We start from the raw sequence: 23,803 nt of genomic DNA, 5'->3' as shown, positions 1-23,803 counted from the left end.
GTTTATTTTTACTTCCACTTTCCATTTTTACAAAAACTGAAGCCAACCAGTGCCTCTTCTCAGGACTGAGTCAAGCCACTGACTTTCACTGTGGAGAAATAACTGTAGTCCTCTACTTCTGCCACTAGACAGTGTACTCTCTCTATGTTCAATGCACCGACAGTACTGTGCGTCCTTAACTCTGAGAAACTGGCTAGCCACTAGAGAGGTAGCCCTATAAATAACTGTAAACACTAAACGTAAAGGGACCAGTCAATATTTACTACGGATCCTATCTGGGAGGTCCTCACTGTCTTAAGTGCTCATCTCTCCAGGATTTGCTCCAGGAGCCAGAGACAGAAGATTCTCAGGAGGAACATTGCATTCTTATGGCTCAGTCTTTTTTCCTGGGAAGTGAATGATCTAAACGGCAGATGAATTCATTGACTCTTCAGACTGTAGGCACTGGCCCTCCCCTCCCCGCTGACCCAGGAATCCGAAGGCGGAACTCCCTAGTTTTCTGGAAGTTTGGGAAAACAGAGAGAGATATGAAGCTACTTATAGATATTTTTTAAGCAAACAATTGATACATATTTATAAATAGAAGGAGTGAGATGTAATGGAAAGAACGTGACTTTGACGTCAGATCTGGGTAGGCGCCAAAATTACATGGTCTTGGGCAGGTTATCAAACCCCTCTGAGCCCAGTTTCCTTCTCTGTAGCATGGGAAGATTACAAGACATAAATTGATCACTGGGTTGTGGTAGGAGCTCAGTAAATATTTACTTCTGGGGAAGCGAGTGACTATTGGTATCATTGATTTTATAAATCACTTCTCCTTAGAATGTGTGATATCATAAATAGTGCTGCAATGAGCGCTTTTGTACATAAATCTTCGTCTAATACTTCAGTTTTTTCTTAAAATGTGCTCCTATCAATGAAATCACAAGATCAAGGGTATAAATATTTTTTAAAAGGGTTTCAAAGCATAAAAGGCTTTCCCGAAAAGTTTATATCTTTCATTGAGTAAGAGACTGCCTTTCTCATCTACACCTCATGGGCATTACTTTGAATTTTCATGTCTAACAGTGTATTTTATCTGATTTGTGTTTTCATTAGCCTTTTCGATTACTTGTGAAATTAAACTTTCTCTGTTGTTTATTAATCATTTGTGTTAATCACACCGTTTCATGAAAGATGTATGATGATTCATGTCTCATGTAGCAAGTCTTTATACATACTAGAGTCTGATTCTGAATCAACTATGTCTTCCATTGATGTATCTTTCCAATCTTGTACCAGTATCATCTTGTTTTAATTATCATGACTTTCCTCTGGGTTTGAATATGTTTTGAAAAGCCTTCAGATCACTGAGCTCAAATAGCAAGGCATCATAAGATGTTGGGGAAAAGCAGCAAGAGAAAAAAAAAGGATTAGTGAGACGGAGACTAGACAGCGACAGAATGGAGGGACACCTGGACATTTCCCAACGATCTCTAAAAGCCTGGAGATAGGATTTGGAATGCTCCTTAAACCCACTATGGCTCATGACAGAGATAGACAGATGGACAGGGAGACGGGTATCTTTTTCTCTCTGTCCTGACCAGCCTCAGTGACTAGATGCTGGGTGGTGAGTAGACCCCTTGTACATGCGTTCAGTTTTCGGAAGTGATTTTTTTATTCCACCAACAAATCTGACTATGTCATTGTTGTGTTCAGAGCTTTTCACTCTTCGCCTGCCATTATGTGAAGAGTGAACTCTAAAATCGACTTACGAGGCACTGAATGACCTGGTCCCAGCTCTTCTGTCCAGCCTCATCTTCTGCCATGATGTGATGGCGGGAGACAACCCGGATTTCCCCAGGTAACCCTCCCTGCTCCTGCTCCGTGCCCCTGAAAGTCTGGCTGCAGCTGAGCCCCCCTCCCTCCAATCCTGGTTTTTTCATCTGAAAGATCCCCACAGTCCTTTCAGTTTCCATTCAAATACAATCTCTTTAATCACGTCTCCCCTGCTTCTCCCACATCCTCTCCTGGGTGCCTTCTACCTCCTTCCATCAGAGCAATTACATTATTTCAAATGTATGTGCTCCCTGGGGCCAAGGACCGTGTTGTTTCATCTCTGAATCCCTGATATCTAGCATGGTTCCTGGCATAGACTGAGTGATTAATGAAATGTTCTCAAATAAATAATGAGACAAGAATTGGATCTTGTATGCGGTGTAACAGATACACCCACTTTTTTCCCCTCCTGAGGAATGTACCAGAGTTAGAAAGCAAGCACAATCCTGCAAAAAAACTTTTCAATGTAATCTTTTTTTTTTAATTCATTTTTTTCTTTTCAGTATAATCGTTTGAGCTTTTTTAAGTTTGTCTTTTGCGGTTGCCTGAGGGGCATACTTGAAGATTTTTCTCCATACATCTTTTTGTGTTGTTGTTTCCCTGCATACATCTTATTCGAGGATGTGCAATGATCAGAAAGCTCTTTTTTTGCAGAAAGGAAGCATGTGGCTGGGCTAAATGTGGTTAATCCAAAGAAGACTAGCGATATCTCTGAAAAGGCACCGCAGTCCTCCAAAGAAGGGAACCCTACATATCCATCCGCTCACTCATCAAAAACACAAGCAGGACAAAAGCTATCAGCACCTTCTAACCACAAAACTAAATTATAAACTTCCAGCTGCCAGGCATCACTTCAGATAATGCTCGCATTTCTGGCTTTTCTGAAGCTTTTACACACATCTCAATTTGGGGGCTAGAGAAAAAAATAAGGCACATCTTAAGTCTGTAGCTGCACACCCTCCCCCCCCACCCCCCACCCCCAGCCCCAGTCCAGCGCTTCTGGGGACAATCCCTGGGAAGTGGGCTAGACAGGAAGCAGAGCTACCTCGCACTTGCACAAGTTGTAATAGCCTTCCAGATCGTGTCTGTGGTCAATGACTGGCCAGAGCTGGCCAGCCTCCAGCAGGCTTGTTTAGACTACTTGATGAGTTGACACAAGCAACGACTCTTTCCAGTGCTATTAGTGTCTGAACATTAACAAGCAACAGTGTTCAGTGAGACTATTAAAGAGAAAAGGCATTTTAATCTTTGGTTTGGAAGCGAGCCCTCCAAACAAACCCGTGGTGAGGGAACCCTTGTGAGCTGGCCGGATGGCAACAGCGGTCAGCAGGGCCTGGGCTGAGCTGTCACAGGGATCCTCAGCTCTCAGTCCCCATGGCAAGGCTGGCCCCGGGGCAGAAGGGAGGGGACGCCACCCTTAGAGAAAGAAAACGCTAAATCCACCCTGTGATGAATTTTCAGCACTCTGTCAGCAACCCTATCCGCTTAAATTCCAGGCAAATGGTTCACAAAGGAGTCCCTCACCTTTGCTCACTGCAAAATAAACAAACCTCCGGGAGAGAGGGTGTCTCACCTTACAAGGAAACCCTTGCAATTCGGAGAGTGCTGGGTTGGTATTTAGAATCAGGGTTCTGGGAACTGCTGTGGCTCCCAGGTGTGTCACCCTATATCAGTGACGATCTCAACTGCAAGTGTAGAGAGGGTGGCAAGAATGTGACACAGGAGGCAACAGCTGTCTCCAGGAGTGGGCATTCCAGGCCAAAACTAAGACAAGTGGTTCACACACAAAGGAGAAATGTGCGCTGATCTTGGCTTTTTTTTTTTTCTTATTCTTTTGTCAACAAACATAAAAGCAGAGAAGCCTAAGATTTAGAGTTTGGAGGGAATTCAGAGGTCTTCTGCTGTAAGATCAGCGAGTCTGTTTTGCATTCTATTAACCCAGAGAGTTCAGATAATGAGAACTCCTATCATCGTTTTCATCGGATAGTAACGACTATTTAATTTTTCCCCTTGGAGATTTATAAAATTAAAATGACCAAAGTTGAATCCCGTATGACTCAAGAGTGGTTGGTAGGATCTATGACATTTATACTGATGGAGTATGCATCAGTGTTTATTTTTAATCATTCTTAGGCAGAGCTTGCAAACAGCAAGAAATTACTGGCTTTTCCACAAAGTCTCTTTTCCTCCAAACATTCAGTTAACTTAGCCCATCGTCAATTTGATTTACACAGCAGAGGCTGAAATGAAGAAGAATTTTAAATTTAAATTATATTGCAATATAGTATTATGTTACGTTTTAAGTAATATAGACTATTACCTACATTTAATAAAAATGTCTTTAAATGGGAGCGAGTGAGAAAGCCATGAAACCATCATGTGATAGTTGAGTTGAAGGGGAGGAGAAATCAGACCTACCTATCCTTTCATCCTTTCCCTCCATCACTCAGGAAGATATAAACACTCAAGCCCACTCAGATGGTACGTTTATTGAGATTCTTGACCTTGGAGAACAAGAAGAGGAAGAAATGATTGCATCCTCAATTACAACCAACGACTGCAAGCCCGTCACAGATATCTCTATTTCTACATTAGGAACGATGGGGGACATACCTGGTGCCTACCTTCCTGTTTTCAAGATGAGAAAGTCTACATGCTGATGATGACCTAAGGTTATTATAGAAAGTGACAACTGCTGCCTTTTGGTTCACTTATCTGGGTTGTTGTTGTTGTTTTTTATGCTTACCTACTTTAAAAAGTTGGGAGGTCTCAATTCTTAGTACAATCGCTCTTGCCTTATGCCAGTTTGGAAGTGGAACCCTAAACCACCAGCCTCCTAGTCAAGTCACACATTTATCACTGTGGTGGGCTGAACCCCCAACGCCCAAAATACTGAGGTCTTGATCTTAGAAACTGTGATAAATACCACGTGTGAAAAAGGAGGCTATGTGTATCTGACTGAGTTGAGGTTCTGGAGATGGAGAGGTAATCTTGGATTATCAGGGTGGGCTCTAAATGCAACCCTAAGTATACCTAAAAGAGAGAGAGCTGATTAGAGAGACAGAAGGAAAAGGCAATGTCACCACTGAAGCAAGAGGCGACACTGTTGGCTATAAAGATGGAAGAAGGGGTCATGAGCTAAGGAAAGCAATGAGTTCAATTCTAGAAGCTGGAAAAAGCCAGGAAACAGATTCTTCGTGAGAGCCTCCAAAGGGAATGCAGCCCCTGCTGACACCTTGGTTTCTACCCAGTAAAACCATTTTGGACTTCTGGCCCCTAGAACTGTGAGAGAATACATTTCTGGTTTTTTTAAGTCACCAAGTTTTTGGTAACAGCAGTCGCAGGAAACTATAATACAATCACTTTTCCTTTAACTGGCTTTGTAAACCACTTGTAGAATTAACCTTTTTTTTTTTTTTTTCTTAGAAAAACGGCCGAGGCACCTGGATGGCTTAGTAGTTGAGCATCTGCCTCGGCTCAGGTCGTGAACCCAGGGTCCTGGGATTGAGTCCCACACCAGGCTCCCTGGAGGGAGCCTGCTTCTCCCTCTGCCTGTGTCTCGGCCTCTCCCTGTGTCTCTCCTAAAAAAATAAATAAAATCTTAAAAAAAAAAAAAAAAAGGAATATAGCTGATATACCTAGAAAACCTGGGCTGCATAAGAAGTTGTATCACAGGGATCCCTGGGTGGCACAGCGGTTTAGCGCCTGCCTTTGGCCCAGGGCGCGATCCTGGAGACCCGGGATCAAATCCCACGTCAGGCTCCCGGTGCATGGAGCCTGCTTCTCCCTCTGCCTGTGTCTCTGCCTCTCTCTCTCTCTCTCTCTCTCTCTCTGTGACTATCATAAATAAATAAAAAAAAATTAAAAAAAAAAAAAGAAGTTGTATCACAGAGCAGATCGTTAGATTGAGACACTCCATCCCTTTTGAAGCAGTCATACCTGGAAGGACACTTTTGCTCGGCCCTTTTTTTGGCTTGCAATCTGTAGCTTATATAACACAAATCAAAGAGTATGTATTTCTAAAATTAGTATATATATATTTTAAAGATTTTATTTATTTATTCATGAGACAGAGAGAGAGAGAGGCAGAGACACAGGCCGAGGGAGAAACAGGCTCCATGCAGGGAGCCCGACGTGGGACTCGATCCCAGGTCTCCAGGATCACGCCCTGGGCTGAAGGCGGCGCTAAACCGCTGAGCCACCTGGGCTGCCCTAAAATTAGTATATTTTTGACATGATTTTTATTTAGCTCCCCTCTTTGATGACCCTATACTTAAAAATTTCCAGTTTAAACTTCCAGTGTTTCGTGCTCACTTCGGCAGCGCTTATACTAAACTTCCAGTTTCTCTTTCCAAAATAGAATTTTCTTACCTTCATGAGAAATTAAATCAAGCAGTGGTAGTTGTCAGTGCTGAAATGTTGGCTCTTTAAACTATCTTAAAAAATCTTTGGGATGGCCACCTACTAAATATCTGAAATTACATAGAACAATTAGGGGAAGTGATTCTAGAGAGATTTGAAGAAAGATGGTACCAACGATCTATACACGTCATGACTGAGTCTGTTGTGGAGTATAGACCCTCTCCCTTCGGGCACACTAGTATTTCGCTAAGACACCCTTATGAAAAGACTTTCTTCCTTTCCCACCCCTACTCACCTGTCACATTGTGAAATACAGAAGCAAAGATGTCAGAAACAAAAGGGCACATCCTATTCACTCACTGACTTGAAGAGAAAGGAATCTGATTTTCCAAATGGGCAATATGCTGCTTGTCTGACCTTAGTAGCAGGAGAGAGACCAAAACTTCAGAGAGGTACTTAGGTTGTGAGAACCTTTTAGAACCATGGTCTTTAAAAGAAGAAACTTGGGGATAATCTGCTGAAGCCTCCCCATTTCCAGATAAGAACAATGAGCCAGGTGACTGATTGAACTTCACGTGGGTAATCAATTGGAGTAAGCATGGATCACAGGTCTTCCATTTTCCTCCGTGTGATGACCTCTCAAATTCTCTTTCTTTCTTTCTTTCTTTCTTTCTTTCTTTCTTTCTTTCTTTCTTTCTTTCTTTCTTTCTCTGTTTCTATTTTTAAAAGGATTTTATCTTTTTTTTTATTTATTTTTTATTTTTTTTTTATTTATTTACTTATGATAGTCACAGAGAGAGAGAGAGAGGCAGAGACACAGGCAGAGGGAGAAGCAGGCTCCATGCACCGGGAGCCTGATATGGGATTCGATCCTGGGTCTCCAGGATCGCGCCCTGGGCCAAAGGCAGGCGCCAAACCGCTGCGCCACCCAGGGATTTTATCTTTAAGTAATCTCTACCCCCAATGTGGGGCTCAAACTCACAACCATGAGAGCAAGAGTTGCATGCCCCATTGACTGAGTCAACCAGGCACCCCTCAGATTCCTTTCTTTTATTTGTTTCCCCCTGCTTCCTGCCCTGTGAGGCAGCCTTTAATGCCTATAATCAAGCTTCTTATGCTACAATCTTCTGTGTGGCTCTGTCTGCCTCCTGGCAGATGATCCTGATCCTTCTGAACTGCACCCTGTCCAGAGTAAGTTAATGGAGTAGACAGTTCATTATTTTAAGAATATCTTCCATCCGAGTAGAAATAATATCTTGAGCACATTGAAGGGTTCTTTATGAGGGATTCAGGGGTGGAGATAAAATCTTCCTACCATTCATGGGAACTATTACTTGAATGAGTTAAAATCAAGTTCCAGAACTTTCCAACTGTCTATGGGCCCTCTCTGCACAGTGTCTTGAGAAGACCATCACAGTAACTTCATTCTCTCATGATGACTCCCTCTGAGCTACAGTTGACTCTTGTACAACATAGTTATGAAGCCCACAGGTCTGCTTCTAGATGGATTTTTAAAAAACAAACGCACTCACTATAGTACTGTAAATGTATTTTTCTCTTTCTTATGATTTTCTTAATAACATTTTCTTTCCTCTGGTTTACTTTATTATAGAAATACAATATATAATCATATTACATATAAGATGTGTGTTAACCCACTGTTTATGTTGTTGATAAGGCTTCAGTCAACAGTAAGCTATTAGTAGTTAAGTTTTGGGGGAGTCAAATGTTATATGCTGATTTTCAATTGTGTGGGGGATTGGTGCCCCTAATGTCCGTGTTGTTCAAGAGTCAACTGTACTCATCTGTGGAGTCCACTCTTCAAGATTGAATACCATTAAAGGTCCTGAAGTATACCATCACTGCTTGTCAGACTTCCATCTTAAATGATCTCATTAATTCATCCAATATATAAAAGTACCAGACTATGTGCTAGATAACAGGGAGATAGTGTTAAAAGAAGTAGACATGGTCCCTGCCCTCATGGAGCTTATATTCTTACCTCATTATCTTGAATCAGACTTAAGTTTCTCATCAACAATCTTTAGCAAACCTCCAATGTTATGAATTTATTTTCTCTTTCTGTCCAAGTACATACCAACTTCTAAACAACCTGGTAAAAGAAATAATGTTCTCCACATATGAAGAGTTGCAGAATTTGTAGAGCTTAGAATCTCATATAGAGAGAATATTATATTTTTTCTTTCCTTTCTGGACTTGCAATTATTCTTTTAGCCTCTTTACCCAACAACTACCTTGCTACTGATTCATCCTTATAGTTATTTCGCAAATAATCCTTCAGCTGAGTGTACTTCAATGCCCAAGCGGTCAATTCTTAGGAGTGTGAGTGAGTGCATGGGTACTCTCCTGGTCCCTCCAATCTAGTCAGAGGTTTATGGAAGACAAATCTATGCAATTTCAAGGCAAGGATTTCAAGGAAATGAGAGAACTGCATACCCTTTCTCAGATAGTTTGTTGCAGGATACTTTTTTATCAGTTGATGATAACAACAGACATTTATTGAATGTCTACTTTGTAGTAGGTTCTGTGCTTAGGGCTGGAGTCAAGAAGACAAAGATTTCTTGTCTTCAAGAAGCTCACAGACCATGAATTTAATCAGTACTTGCAGGGTAGTATCATTTCCTCTTAATTACCATAACTGGAGTGGATGATAGGAGATTACATGAACATGTGAAATTGTAAGCAACTGTCTTTTTATGCTTGGTAAATTGCAGTAAGGTCCATGTTGGCAACGTCTAACCAGATACTTTTTTTTTTAGGTTTTATTTACTTAGTCATGAGAGACAGAGAGAGAGGCAGAGACATAGGCAGGGGGAGAAGTAGGCTCCCTGCAGGGAGCTTGATGCTAGACTTGATCCCAGGAGCCCAGGATCATGAGCCAAAGGCAGATGCTCAACCACTTTGCCTGAGCCAAAGGCAGATGCTCACCCACTGAGCCACCAGGCACCCCACTTTTTTAAAGATAGTTTTTAATCCTTTTGTTATACTATTTGTTGCTTCTTGGTGAAAAGGGCTGCTTAGAATCAAGCACTATCTGTGCTTTTCTACTGTCCATTGTAGAGTATGTAAAAGAACTGGAAATGGTGTGTGTGAGTTGGGCTGGGGGAAGAATCTGGATCTTAAGAATCAGAAGAATATCTCTGTTACAATCTCAGCTCTGCTACTTGCTAGCTGTGTGACTTTATACACATTTCTTAATTTCTTACTATCCTCATCAAGAAAACTGGAGATAATAAACATTTATAGAGCTAGTTAGAAAAGAAGCAAATGATATAATGCATAAGGAATATCTCAAACAAAACCTGGGCACCACTGATTTAGGTAGAAAGAGAGAATGCAATGGTGCCATGCTGGAATTGGGTCACAATCATAAACTAGGATTCTTTAGAGAAAGTTGATATTTAGCTGGTGGGCACTGGCTTTGCTGTACTTGCTGTTTACGACAGGGTCCATTTTCATTTGTTGGTGCTTGCATTGATTGGCTGTAAAATATTCTGAATTTCACTCTTGACTTATAGGATGCTATTCTCAGAATAAAACTACTTTTTGTGTGCTGGCTCTAGAGCAATTGGAACAACACTATCAAATCTAATGCCCCCTTTTTGTAACAATTTCTTTATTTATTCTAAACTAAAATTCATAAATAATACAAGCTACTAACCTATAATACAACATTGAATTGTTGAATAAAAGAGAACTAAAGGAAAGTAATTCGTGATAAAAATCACATGTGTCTCAGTATATAAATGCATGGGCATCGATAATAAAGTAGTTACGTGTTTGCACTTATTTATAATGAGTAAGCCCAGTATTAAGAAGACTAGAAACCATATGGTATGGGAAGTATGGAAAAATTAAAGAAGGAAAGTACAAATAGATATGAGAATGAACACTAGTGTTAAGACAAGTAATAAGAGGCTCTCTATATTTGTATATCATAATAAAAGGAGAAAATGAATCCTAACAAGTGGAAAATCCAATTTATTTCCAAGTGTGATGACATGGGTTAGGATAATGACAAAATAGCAAAGAAAAAAACTTTTTTAGAGATCATTTATTTACTTGTTAGAGAGAGAGAAAGCACAAGCAAGAGGAGCTGTAGAAGGAGAGGGAGAAGCAGGATCCCCAATAAGCAGGGAGCCCGACAGTGTGTCTCAATTCCAGGACCCCCAACCCGGGGATCATGACCTAAGCCAATGGCAGACTCTTTACCTAGGTGCCCCTAGGAGTCACCCAGGTGCGCGGCATTATCAAAGAAAATTTTATCTCCCATCTTGAAAGATATGTATTCAGTCTCTAATATTTTAAAAGTCCTTGGAGGGTGTATTTTTTTGATGGACAACGAGGAATAGAACATAGGTTAGGAAAAAGAAGTGTAGTTCCAAGAGTTTGTAGAGAACTTGTGTGGGAGTAAGACTGAAAAACAGCAAACAATCTCCAAATCAGCAGTTTCTTTTCTTTTCTTTTCTTTTCTTTGCTTTGCTTTGCTTTGCTTTGCTTTTTTCTTTTCTTTTCTTTCTTTCTTTCTTTCTTTCTTTCTTTCTTTCTTTCTTTCTTTCTTTCTACTTTCAAACATAATATTCACAACATAAATTTCTTAGGATTCTGACTCAAAATTTTTGGAATGAAATCTTATAAGCCAGTCTTATTTATTTATTTATTTATTTATTTATTTCTTTATTTATATTTTTATTTTTAAAAAAATTTTAAAGGATTTTATTTATTTATTCATGAGAGAGAGAGAGAGGCAGAGACATAGGCAGAGACAGAAGCAGGCTCCATGCAGGGAGCCAGATATGGGACTCGATCCTGGGACTCCAGGATCATGCTCTGAGCCAGAAGGCAGACACTTAACTGCTGAGCCACCCAGGTGTCCCAAGCCAGTCTTTTTAAAATGAGACTCAGTCTGAATTTTGTTTTATGTGACTCTGCTAATATCAGACTTGATGTTGAATTCACTGAGAGATATCCCAGATCTTTTTTGGTACAATTTTTGGTGACAGCTACAAAGGCAGACTGAAACTAGTTTGCCATATGGGTTTTGCTAAAGACCTTGAAGACCACAGCAGTTGGATGTGATTTCTCAAAATGGCAAACTACTGTTGCTGACATTCTAAACGAAAGTACATTTTTTTAGATATATGGGATAGATTGCTTTCCTGGAAATTTAATGTATATTAAAACTATTAAAAAATAAATTGTGTCTTGGGGCACCTGGGTGGCTCAGTTGGGAGCATCTGCCTTCGGCTCGGGTCATGATCCCTGGGTCCTAGGACGGAGCCTCATATGGGGCTCTCTGCTCAGTGGGGAGCCTGCTTCTCCCTCTCCCTCTGAGCTCTCCACCCCAGCTCGTGTACTATCTTGCTCACTCTCTTTCAAATAACAAATATAACCTTAAAAACAAACAAACGAAAATACTTTGTGTCTATATACAAAGTTGTATTAGATTTCAGGCTCAGATAATTATGAACAAATTTCTCATCTATGCGACCATTTGGTGGGATATATATAAAAGTTGTACAAGACTCAGCTTCTTCCTTGGGCAGACTATCCCCTGTGATGTCGGTCATCTAGCATACCCGCTCTGTCAAATGCTAAGAGTATCCCCCAATCACTGCAAAAACAAAAAATACCCCCACAAATTTTCAAAATGCCCTCCATAGGTACCGCCTCTGCTGAGAATCAATGATCCAGATTTATGGACTTGGAAGCACTGAGATGGCGATTCTCATCTAGCCTCTGAACACATACATTCTCCTTTGTTTCCATGTTGCAGTACACAGGCAATCCTATGTGGTACTTCCAATTTTAATGACAAAAGTACTATACAATAATTTAAAGGTTTCTTGAGGTGACACTCTGTTTCCGGTCGAGGAAAACCCTGTAGTTATTGTATCTGCATAACACATGGGCTGTGTGACCTGGTGAAAGGGAAGTTTCACAAGCTGTATCTCTGAATGCTGGCCTTACTAGAGAGGGATGAAGGCTGTGGACCTCTCGAGGTCTGGGACTTGCCTTGCTTTGCCTCTTCATCAGCTAGGACAACGCCTGGCACATAACTGCTGCCACTGTTCATTTCTGTTGGATAAATATTGGACGAGGTATGCTGGCACATGCTTGGCACTGACCCCCCCACTAGGAAGGATGGCTGTTGGTGGGAACTGGTGTCTGAGGGGCACACCGGGCTCAGTCATAATCCTTGAACTCAATGGTCCCAAAGGGTGTGTGGGGTGGGTAGGGAGAGAGAAGAACGAGGTAGCACAGTTCAAGATAAGGTTCTAAAGACTGGGAGAGTGAAGCAACCAGGAGTCTTGGGGGAAATACATAGGCAAGCAGGAAAACTGTTCTACTGGGTCACGTCCCCAATAGCCAAGCTGAGACCCATGGACAAGACTACTGGGTCCATCCGAGAAGGCCTGGAACAACAGAGGACACTCCGTGGGTCTGATACCAGGTTGGAGTTAGGATCATGCCCGGGTCTCAGGGGAGATCCTATTGCTCTGCTTAGGAACAGGATCAAAGGAAGCTTCCTGCTGCAATGGCCTGAATGAGGACTAGGGATGGAATGAGATGCGCTAGAGAACTTTAGGAGGAATGTAGTTGGGTCAGAATCCAGCACTGAGCCCCTTTGGTGGGCGGAGGGAGACCCTTTGAGGTCCAGGGAAGGGGAAATCTGTTTAACCTGAGCTGTCAAAGTAGCTCTTGGGTCATCTGGAATGGAGGGTCGGGCTGGTCTCAGCTCTGGAAGACCGGATGAGACAGAGGGAGGGAAACTAGCTGGTAGGTGGTGTGAGGGAGGGAGGCCCGGCCGCATGATTTCTAAGTAGAAAGCTGAAGTGGGTGATATATTTTGACCTATAATGTACTATGAGGTGCCTGAATTATGCTTAGCTTTGGCTATAAAAGTAAATCACAGGAACACACTAAGAAAGGCCTAATTCTTAGTGCCCCAACCAGAGGGCAAGCAGACCCCAATTCCCAGGTTTATTTTCAGTAACTCAAATGTTAGAGAAGGGTCTAAAGTCTTCCAGATGGAATGTAACTTGAAGTGGGAAGCAGGAAGGAGGGAGAAGTGTGCGCCATTTCTCACCTTGACTTTACATCTGTTACTACTTTCTTATTTCCCTGAAATACTAGGCTCCTCTCCACCAAAAACAATCCCTTCTTCATGCGCACTAGCTCCTCCCGCCTTCCTCCCGTAACAAAAAAGGAGGCAGTAATGTAAATGTGAGGCTCTTTTGTTTCTACACCTATCAATAGGATTGATTCTATTTGAGCATTCGTTACCTTAAATTTCAGGATCCTCTTATCCTCAACAGGGTAATGACCGCCTGTGTAGACACAAATACCACGGCACCTACTTAATGAAAAGGGTGTGATGACAGGACATTTCACTATAAACAAAACTCTCAGCATAACATTTTTAGTGTTGTTGAAGCCTCCCAATTTTTTAGCCGCACAGCCTTGTACTAGGGAGTCTTGGTCCACATCACTCCCGAGCAGGATGCAGGGTATACACTGTCTATAAAATCAGGTGGATGGAGTTATTTCAACCTTGTGTAGACTAAAACAGAGAATTAAAGAGAGCTGCTTAAAAAATAGGGAGCAAATAAAGTGGATTACATTTAAGCCAAAATACCTGCCCCAAGGTCTAGTAAGCTATGCTGAGTCAAGAACAATATCCTAACACCTTTGTCAGTCCATTTGTGGATGAGGTTTAGACGTGGGAAATTTAAATGCTGGGATATTCCCAAAGCAAAGATGAGATTGCTTATACTCCTACTTCATGGGGATCGAGAGGCTGCGGACAACAGTCTAGGACAAGCTGCTCTGAGACTAATACAGTAGCTGCTAAGGGCCCCTGGCTGCTAACTAGTTAAACCCTGTGGCCACATGGAAAGTGATACCAGTCCTGACTGGTATCACAAGACCTTTCCTCACAAGCATGTAGGCAGGTTAAACACCCAGCCTCAAGACCCAGAAACAAGTCATTTATCATCCCAGACCCAGGGCCTCCTTGAAGCTCCCTGCAGTTCGGGTAGTCTCAACACCAGAATTCAATTTGCATTTCTTTGGGGTTTGGTTTTGGTTTGTTTGTTTTGTTTTTGTTTTTTTTTTTTAACTGTTTGCTATTGTTTCCAGTGCTAATCTTGCCTTGGGCTACCAAAGCAAATACTTCCTATGGCAGGTTTCCTGTGGTTAAGATTGTTTGCCTTCCGCTGGTACAGAAATGAGTTACTGGTTTTGGCAAAATGAATTTGTGATTTACCAAGCACGTGCTGGTGTTCCTATATTGTCCCTTAATCCTCATTAAGGGTGAGAGTGATACTATCATTGTCCTCACTTTATAGACCAGGAAACATTTCACAGAGATTAAATCCTTTGCCTCAGCTCACACCCTCAGGGAATGGTGGGGCTAGCTCTAAACTCCGGGCTCCTTATCCCAAATCCTTGGCAATTTCCACCCTGCTGTTGGGCCTCTACCTAATAGGTCACTCAGCCCTAGAATTATTTTATAGATTAACTCTGTTACGTAAGGGTGGAAGGGCATGTTTAAGATGGTTGTGGTTTCCTGGATGAACTTTAGTCTCTGAAAATTCAAATTTTAAAGTTTATGTTTGTAAGAGCTTTAAGTGCAACGATATTGTGGGAAGAGAGTGATACGATTACACATATACATATACACACTCATATAATCACACATGTATAATCATATACAAATGTAAGATGCTGAATGAAATATGAAACAAAGTTGCAATCTCTTTCGGTGTGCTCATTTTAGGGTATTTTTTTTAGCTATTGCAATGTGTGGTTCTCAATGTTTGTTGCTTTGTCAATTGGAGGAACCCAAAAGGAAACACTGGTACCCTGGGAGACCTTAGAAGTACCAAAGATGAATATAGTGTGAGCCGAAACTCTTTTGAGGGAATGCCAACATCAGTCATTCACTCTCTTTCCTAACAGCCTAAAGATATGTTAGTAAAGCAATAGTATCGTTTTGCATAAGTTAATCTTTGTTATGAGACTTACCATTTTTTGTATTTCTTTGAAACTTGTTTTTCCCTATGAAGTTAAGTGTTTGAGATTGATCTGTGTCAATACGTGTAGCTCTGCAGTGTTCTTTTTCTCTGTTGTAGAATATTCCATTGAATGACTAATCCAAAATTTATATATTTGCTCTACTAAATGTCTGTTAGTGACCATCTAGGTTGCTTCCAGTCTTCCACAGGGATAAACAGTGCTGCTCTGGGCAGTTTTACCTACATCTATTGCGCTCACGTGGGACGACTTCCACATGGTCCAGAAATAGAACTACTGGGTCACTAGACGTTATTATTCAACCAAGATAAAAGTTCCCATAGCTTCAAATCCTCACTAGCACTCAGTATTGTCAAACTTTATTTTTTCCCAAAATGATAGGTATGAAATGGTATTTCTGTGTGGTTTAAATTAGCAATTTTCTAATTACTAATAAGGTTGAGCATCTTTTCAGATGTTCATTGCCTGTTCCAATGTTATCTTCTCCGAATAATCTGCTTATATTTTTTGCTCATTTCTTTGTTAGGTTGGCTTTTTCACATTGGTTTGGAGCATGTATTCAGTTCTTTGCCAGTGATGTGCATTGACAATATCTTCTCTCAATCTGTGCTTTTTATTTTAATTATACATATGATTCCATAAGTACTAAATTTTAACACAGTTGTTCTTCTTAATCTTTATTTTTTATGATTTCAGTTTATTTTTTTATTTTTTAAAGATTTTATTTATTTATTCATGAGAGACACAGAGAGAGGCAGAGACATAGGCAGAGAGAGAAGCAGGCTCCATGCAGGGAACCTGATGTGGGACTTGATCCTGGGACTCCAGGACCATGTCCTGGGCCAAAGGCAGATGCTCAACCACTGGGCCACCTAGGCGTCCCTATGATTTCAGTTTAAACCTTAAGATAGTCTTCCAAAGTTAGGTCATAAAGATATTCTATACCTTTTTTCCCCTAAAGGTTTCTTGTATATTTTAATTTTATTTTATGTTCTGTTCTTATTCCACTTCAAATTCCTTTTAGAGGTATGACGTGAGGCAGGGATTCAGTTTATTTTTCCATTTGGAAAGCCAGCTGTCCCAGCACTTACTGAATAATCCATCACTTTCCATTGATCTTCAGGGCCATTTCTCCATTCATCAAGCTTCCATGTAGGCCTCGTTTTGTTTCTAGACTCCTTATTGTGTCCCATTAGTTTATTTGTCGATCCCTGGGCTGAAAACTGGGTAGCCTCCATATTTTAGAGAACGTTCCTTACTCTTCAAAACGACTGTGACTCTCCTTGGCTCTTTGTTCTTCTAAATTAAATCTGGGATCAGTTTGATAAGTTTCACAAAAAATATTTTTTGGCTGTTGATTATAACGCATTACATTTATAAATGCCCTGTTATAATATTGAAGAAATTCAAAAACAGGAAGAAGAAAATCCTCACACTATTAACACTCTCAACACAATCACTCATCCAGACATATCTGTGCACGTTGGGGGAGGTCATTGAGAAGATACAACTGCCTTTTGACCTGTGAACTGCACTCCAGCAATGGGAAGCTCCTCGTTCCCACCCCTATCCTTGGAATGTGGGTTCCACTTGCCTTCCCCACTCCCAGAGTCTGCCCCAAGGACACAGCCTTGAGATAGTGACACAGTGCTGAGGCCATCTGGGCAGTAATATGGGACTGAACCCAGTTAAGTACTTTCTATAAACTTTTCAGATTTGGTGGACAGGAGTGGTGATCTACTTGTCTTTCAGTCGCCCAACACAAATTTGGTATGTAAGCTCCCTGCTTCTTAAACCTGCCACCCTACCAATCTGGAGTGGCCTGCCTCTTTCTTCTGTCTACGCCTTCTGTATGAGGGCTGGTTTCAGATTACATCTGTGAAGCTCCCAAGGAGCTGTGGATGTGTGTGCTTCTTGTTTCTTTCGCACTAGAAAGTAACCTCCCTGAGAATAGGGACTTGGCATGTTTTGTTCACTGCTATAATACCAACGCCTAGAGAAGTGCCTAGCACATAGCAGATATTCAATTGATAGTTGTAGAATAAATGAACAAATAAATATAAGTGCATTTTCTGGTAATCTTTTGTTCATAGCTGTACTTTTATTAAAAGATTTTATTTATTTATTTATTTATTTATTTATTTATTTATTTATTTATGAGAGAGAGAGAGCATGAGTTGGAGAGAAGGGTAGAGGGAGCGGGAGAAGCAGACTCCCCACTGAGCAAGGTTGGGGGTGGTGGTGGCAGGGGGCTCAATCCCAGAACCCCAAGATCATGACCTGAGCCGATGAGCTGAAGGCAGATACTTAACCGACTGAGTCACCTCGGCGCCATCATAACTGTACTTTCAAATTGTTTTAAAACCATTAAAGAGAGGCTAGATATTTTTTCCTTGTAGTTTTGTGAAGAATAAGGCAGTATTCTGAGGAGACATTTCCTACAGTGTGTTAAACAGACCTTGGACCAGCAGAACGCTGTTTGAAAGGAGAGATCAGTGGGCAAAGATGTTTGAAAAATGCCTCGTGAACTCTATTTCTCTTCTGCTTCTGTGTGTATCAAATGGGAAAGGTTCCAAGAAGTTCTGCTGTAAGGAAATGAGTTCGATTTTCTCCAAAAATTTTGTGGCACTCTTGCTTTTAAAAAATATCAACCCCCTTTTTTATACTAAACACAAATGCTGATCTAAAGAACAATTCTATTTCTGGGGAAGTATAGAACTGGAAAATGTTAGAAATATAAAATTATTTAACTATCTTCTCCCATGCAATTGAACGTGTCCTGGGGTAATGCTACATGCCACAGAGAAGATTAATTCATGGGACCAACACAATCTTTGAGAAGTAGTTCATCCTTAATAGCTACTTCTCCTGCTAGAATAAATATGGTAGAAATAATTAGTTGCTGCAAATCCCAAATTTCTACTAGTTCATTAAAGTTCAATTTAGCAAGAGAAATCAGTGCTGTTTGCTTTACTCCTGAACGAGAGTGAACTTGTAAAGCCTTTGTCTTGCATTTGTGTGTCTATGCTGTTATTATATTGGTGCTGGTGTGGCAGTTGAGCTACCTCTATGCTCCAGCTCTTTTTTCTTACTCTGATTCTTTGGTTCCCAAAGGAAGGGAATTATTTAAATAATTGAATATTATGTACTGTGACAACCCTACTTTCCAGATTTTAGTGACAGGTGGTATTTCCTGTTCCAGACCGAACACTAAATTTATAAAAATTTCCTCACTGTAGCCATTCTGCAATTGATTTTATGTAGAATAACCATAGTTCACCAAGACTTTCTTGAGAGTCAGTGTAGGCACTGCTATTCTACTCGGACAATAGACATAAACCAGAAGTGTCCCGGACAAATCAGGCATAAGGTCATCCTGATTACATAAGACTCATTTCAAATGATTCCTTTAATGTAGGATGATGGATTGTAACCATCTTGCTTTTAAAGGCCTTAAGACATGTATTTTATTATAATTGATGCAATTGCTTTAAAAATTACTCATCATCTTATGATTTTTATGATTGCAATATAAAATCAAGAGTATGAGGGAGTTAAATGATAAATATCAGTTCCAGGCATCAGAACACATAGGATCTCTTTTTACAAAGCATCATAGCACTGTACTTTAATAAAAACTATGGGACCCTAAATATAGACAAAGCTATGTATATTTCTTCTTGTTTGCGACTCTCTTAAAATAGAATTTACATATCATAGCTTTTTCAAAAGGATTATTTATTTATTTGACAGAGAGAGAGAGAGAGAGAGTATGCAGGGGGAATGGCAGGCAGAGGGAGAGGAAGAAGCAGGCTCCCAGTTGAGCAGGGAGCCAGATACTGGCTCTATCCCAGGACCCTGGGGTCATAACCTGAGCAGAAGGCAGATGCCCAACCGACTGAGCCAACCAAGTGTCCAAACAACTGAGCTGCCCAGGTGTCCCTACATATCATAAATTTTTAAAAAGTCTATGGACATGTCAGCTCTCCTGGAGATGACTGCATTGACATCAGTAACCCATCTTCAATTTCTGCTTGGGGATGGAGGGAGGGTGGTTCTTTTCAAGAGGAACCTTAATGATAAAGCAGTGGTCACATTTTTCCAAATAATAAAGATTTTGTATACTGTTTAGAATTAATAATTTAACTTTTGGGGAGCCTTTTTTTGGGCCATTTCTTTACAAGATAGTAAAAAATATAATCCCCCACTTGTGTTTTATGAGTAAAATCAACTTGCTGAAGATGTTTGATCCAGTTGGTTTGTAAAGGTGTTTGAGAATGCTTACAATAAAATCTAGGTAGCCATAATACAATTGTTAAGTATAGCCAGATACAGATATAGATACTCATGTGATATACCCAAAGTAATCTATTCTACTTTTGAGGAGTTTCCAAGGAGGACAGTTTGCTCCTTTCAGAAATAAGTTAATCAAAACAGTAGCAAAACAGTAGGTCATATATGCAGTTCTGTATTGATTAGACAAGTAGATGGACATAGGTATGGAAATACCCACAGTATATATCATATCCAGGTGTAAATAAAGATATAGATAATGTTAATAGAGATATATGCAAATACAGACATAGACACAAATAGAAATCATCTAGCTGACTCTTCCCTGTTTAAGTGAATGTATTTAGGGCATCTTACTAACAGGAAATTATTACTTTCATCTTAGTTTACTTTTCCAAAATATATCTTGCCTGTTTTATAAATGAAACCCAGGGAATGATTAGGATTCACACTAATATTATAGACTCTCCCCTCCCACGCTAATTTGCATTATGAGTTTGGAGAAAAACTGATTTGGATGACTACTCAAGGGCTTATGGCTTGTGTCCTGCTGGCTCTCCAGCCTGCTGTGTTCTCTTCCCAGATCTGCAAGGCACAATCCCAAACATCATTGAAGATCTCTTTGTTGACTCCACCTACTCAGAGAGGCCTTTGCGGAGGCTCCAGCCAAGAGAGCACCTCTCTCTTTCATACTCTGCTTTGTTTTATTACCTTATATTTGTCATTTCTGAGTCCTTCTTGCCTATTTTTCTCTTTTCTCATCTCTTCTCTTCTCTCTCTCCTCCCTTCCTCCCTCTTTCTCTCTTTCTTTTTCAGCTCTCTCTCTCTAAAAGGCTGAAACTCTAGTTACTTGTTAGTGTATTTTCAGTGTCCAGAATATTGCCTGGCACAGAGTAATTGTTCCTAAAAGCTTTGTTACTTGAGTAAGTGAATGAGTAAATTGACGTTCATCTAGTTTAACTCATTAGGTAAAGCTACATGAGAGTTTGGTGATCCTCCATAGGGAACAGGAAACCATACTTTTTTGAACTCCAATGATATTCCAAGGCACTGTGCTAGGAATGCCTGGAAATATCATTCAGCAGAGTCACATGCATGAAATGGAACTGTTGTCATGTTCCTTTAACTGAATTTAATTACTATTTGGAGCCCTTATCCTATTGAGGCAAGACGACAGAAAGGCATCATGGGAACCAAAGAAAGAGAGGGCTTTGTAAAAGAGATGGTGGTCAACAGTGTCAAACACCAAGAGAAACTGATGAAACAATGAAATCAACGGAACATTAAAGAAGAGTCCTGAGGATCATGTCTATGGGATGCCCCAAACATTGATGATTTGGGAAAAAAATAAAATAAAAAAAGTAAAAAGAAAATTTAGCTGATATACGGTACAACATAGACAAAAAATTGATCTGGGCTTTTTTTTCTTATTGAAAAGTCTTGCAATTTTTCTGCAGAAACCCAATGAGCAAATACTGGTCGAGTGTGATATTTTTACTTTTCACTTGCAAGATTGCTCGCTCTAGCCATGGTCACTGGCTTCCTTCTCAGCTCCTGATTTAACGAACTTGGCACCCTCCAAAAAATTAATATTTCATCCTTAGATCTGTGCTGTTTCTTAAATGGCAATGACCTTTTGTGAGGGTCAGTTGCTCATTTTCTCTCTGCCTACCCCGCAAAGAAAAAACTTTGTTAGAGGCGTTACACAGAACAGCTGCTTGGAACATGCATAGGCCAGTTTACATTAGGCTGTTTTTTCTTGAGAAAGTCATAGTTTAAACAAATGGTTGTGTCTATTTTAATCATTTTTGCCCTCTTTTGAAGTGTTTTTTCAAACATAAGCTTTTTTTTTAGAATAGAGTTTTGCATTATAAATTAGTCTGCTCTGTCATGTCCCTTTTAAACACAGCTGTTACTACCATGTAAACAGAGTTTTAAAAATGTAGATAAACAGTTACAAGAGGAAGAGTTTCAAGTGTTTTTAACACATGGTCAGTTTTTGCTTACTTGGATTCTGTGGTTTGAAAGTTAAATTCGAAATACACCCTTGATTTCACAGATGTCAGGCTATTCGATACAGCTGTTCGTGGATGCCCCAAAAGGCCTTGGGAGTCCACAGTCAGCACAATTTTGACAATATCATATTTTTGAAGTCCTATCTGTAGTAAACTTCGGATGAATATGGAGAGTCCATCATGGTACACGGTATAATACTCTATAGGGGCAGAAATGTGGAATGGAAAGAGAGTCCAATAGGCCAAAGCTAACATGTCGAAAGATTTTGCATGTCCGTCCAACACCATGAAATAGCAAATTCTAGTATCTTGAAAGAAGCTGTGGCCTTAGTTTCAGAAACAGCAGAGTCCTAATTCTTCAGTGGAATCATCTTCTACCTATATTCTAAGAACTCGCACCTAATCCTGCACTTTAAAAAGTGAAAACCTAAGGGCTGTTTGAACATAAAGCTGTTGACTGAACTAAGTTTATTATTTTGACAAAATGTAAACAAATGGACCTAGATACGGCATGAGTGTCCTATTTCCTGAGCACCGTGCTAGGTTTTCCGGCTACACAAGAAACACAAGCATTTGGAATTGAGAGAGTATGGGAACTAGAACATTTCAGGGATTTTGGGACGGGGGGGTGGGGGTGAGCACAGTAATATGACTCTACATTTGAAATCAATACTTCCACGAAATATTTGGAAATCCACTATCAAAATGTTCTAGTGGATGTTTAAGGACATCATTGTTTAAATTATTATCCAGCACCCCCAATTCATTGTTTATCTATAATAACATGACTTCTACTAGCTGAGTGATAAGTTTTGAGGCCACATAATTTATGTGATTGTTTGGAAAATGTTCTCCCAGGCAATGTCACGTGAGGTAAAAGCGAAAGTGAAATTAAATTCTACCTACAATACAGTCTTTTAAAAAATGCCATTCATTTAAGTGTCCAAGAAAAACATAGACAATTTCTACCCATATTGTTCTCAAACCACCATGTCTGAGTTATGGATCTTAGGGAGGAAGCCATGTTACTAAACCTAATTACTCTGTGTTTGGCTTGGAAAAATAGTTAACTGATTATTTAGCTATATCACGCAACCCAACATGACCTCATTTTCAATAAAAACATATGATTTGATCCAAAGCCTTCTACAGTACTCCATAATTAGACACCTTATCCATCAAGCTGCAAGGAAACTTTGGTAAAGGAGTAAAACAAGAATTTTCATGTGTTAAGTTATACAGCAGAGGGAGTCCCTTGAATATAATACAAACATACTGATATTGCCAAAGAAAAGTCAATTAAAAATTATATGCACTGCAAGAGTTTCGAAGCTCGAAACGCGTTGTGTGATTCAGGTCAAATGGCCCTTGAATAAAGATATTTGGGAAAATTAGGCCTTATTTATTAGAGTTTTCATCCCTAAGATCTTCTAAAACTTTTCCTAAGTGAATTTTGGAACTGGTCTAAAAAGTATAAACATTTTTTGTTTCATCAGGACGTGCACAGTGTGTCTGTATGTATGAACGCACGTATTGTGTATTTATAAGTAATGCCATGTTGGGAATCTTGAATTTTCTCCTAAAATTTGATCGCATATCTTATCCTTTAATGTTTTTACCTCTAATGTACATAAATTTTGTTTCAAGGTAAATTGAATTGACTCCTTTAAATCAAAGAGAATCTGGATTTCTTCCAAGAGGCCACCTCTTATTTTCATTCACTGGTCTGGCTGTCCCTCATACGTCCCTAAGTCATGTAAATAAAGGCCAAGACCAAGGTGATTTGCTTCTGCTGCTGCCAATTTTTCTCTCTCTTTGCTTCTCTTTCTTGTTCAGCCTCACACACTGTACAACTGACATGAATCTTGCCAAATGGAAGTAACAGTAACTCTATAGAATTCTGTGATTATGGACCCCAAAGAGCTTTGAATAATACTTGAAAATTTAAGATCAAGGAAACCGTTAATATCTTCATAGGCTCTTCATTTACTTATTTATAATTTTAAAAACAAGTTCCACTGGGTTTTATTTTGCCTACTATCGCAGCCCATTGACATAATTAGTAGAAATGTTATCTTATTAACATAATACAAAAAAAAAAAAACCTCCGTCCAACATATACACCGTTTCTTCACTAGGTAAGAAGAAAGAACTAGGGAGATGCTTGAAAAATTTAGGCAAAATGTTAAATTGCTGCTGAAAACGTAGACTCTCCTGGGCAGAGGGCTACTATTCTGGTGGAGAAGCTGTCTTGC

Source organism: Canis lupus, chromosome 11 (genome assembly GCF_048164855.1).
Source record: "Canis lupus baileyi chromosome 11, mCanLup2.hap1, whole genome shotgun sequence".
Taxonomy (NCBI): domain Eukaryota; kingdom Metazoa; phylum Chordata; class Mammalia; order Carnivora; family Canidae; genus Canis; species Canis lupus.
This window is presented reverse-complemented; position numbering follows the sequence as displayed.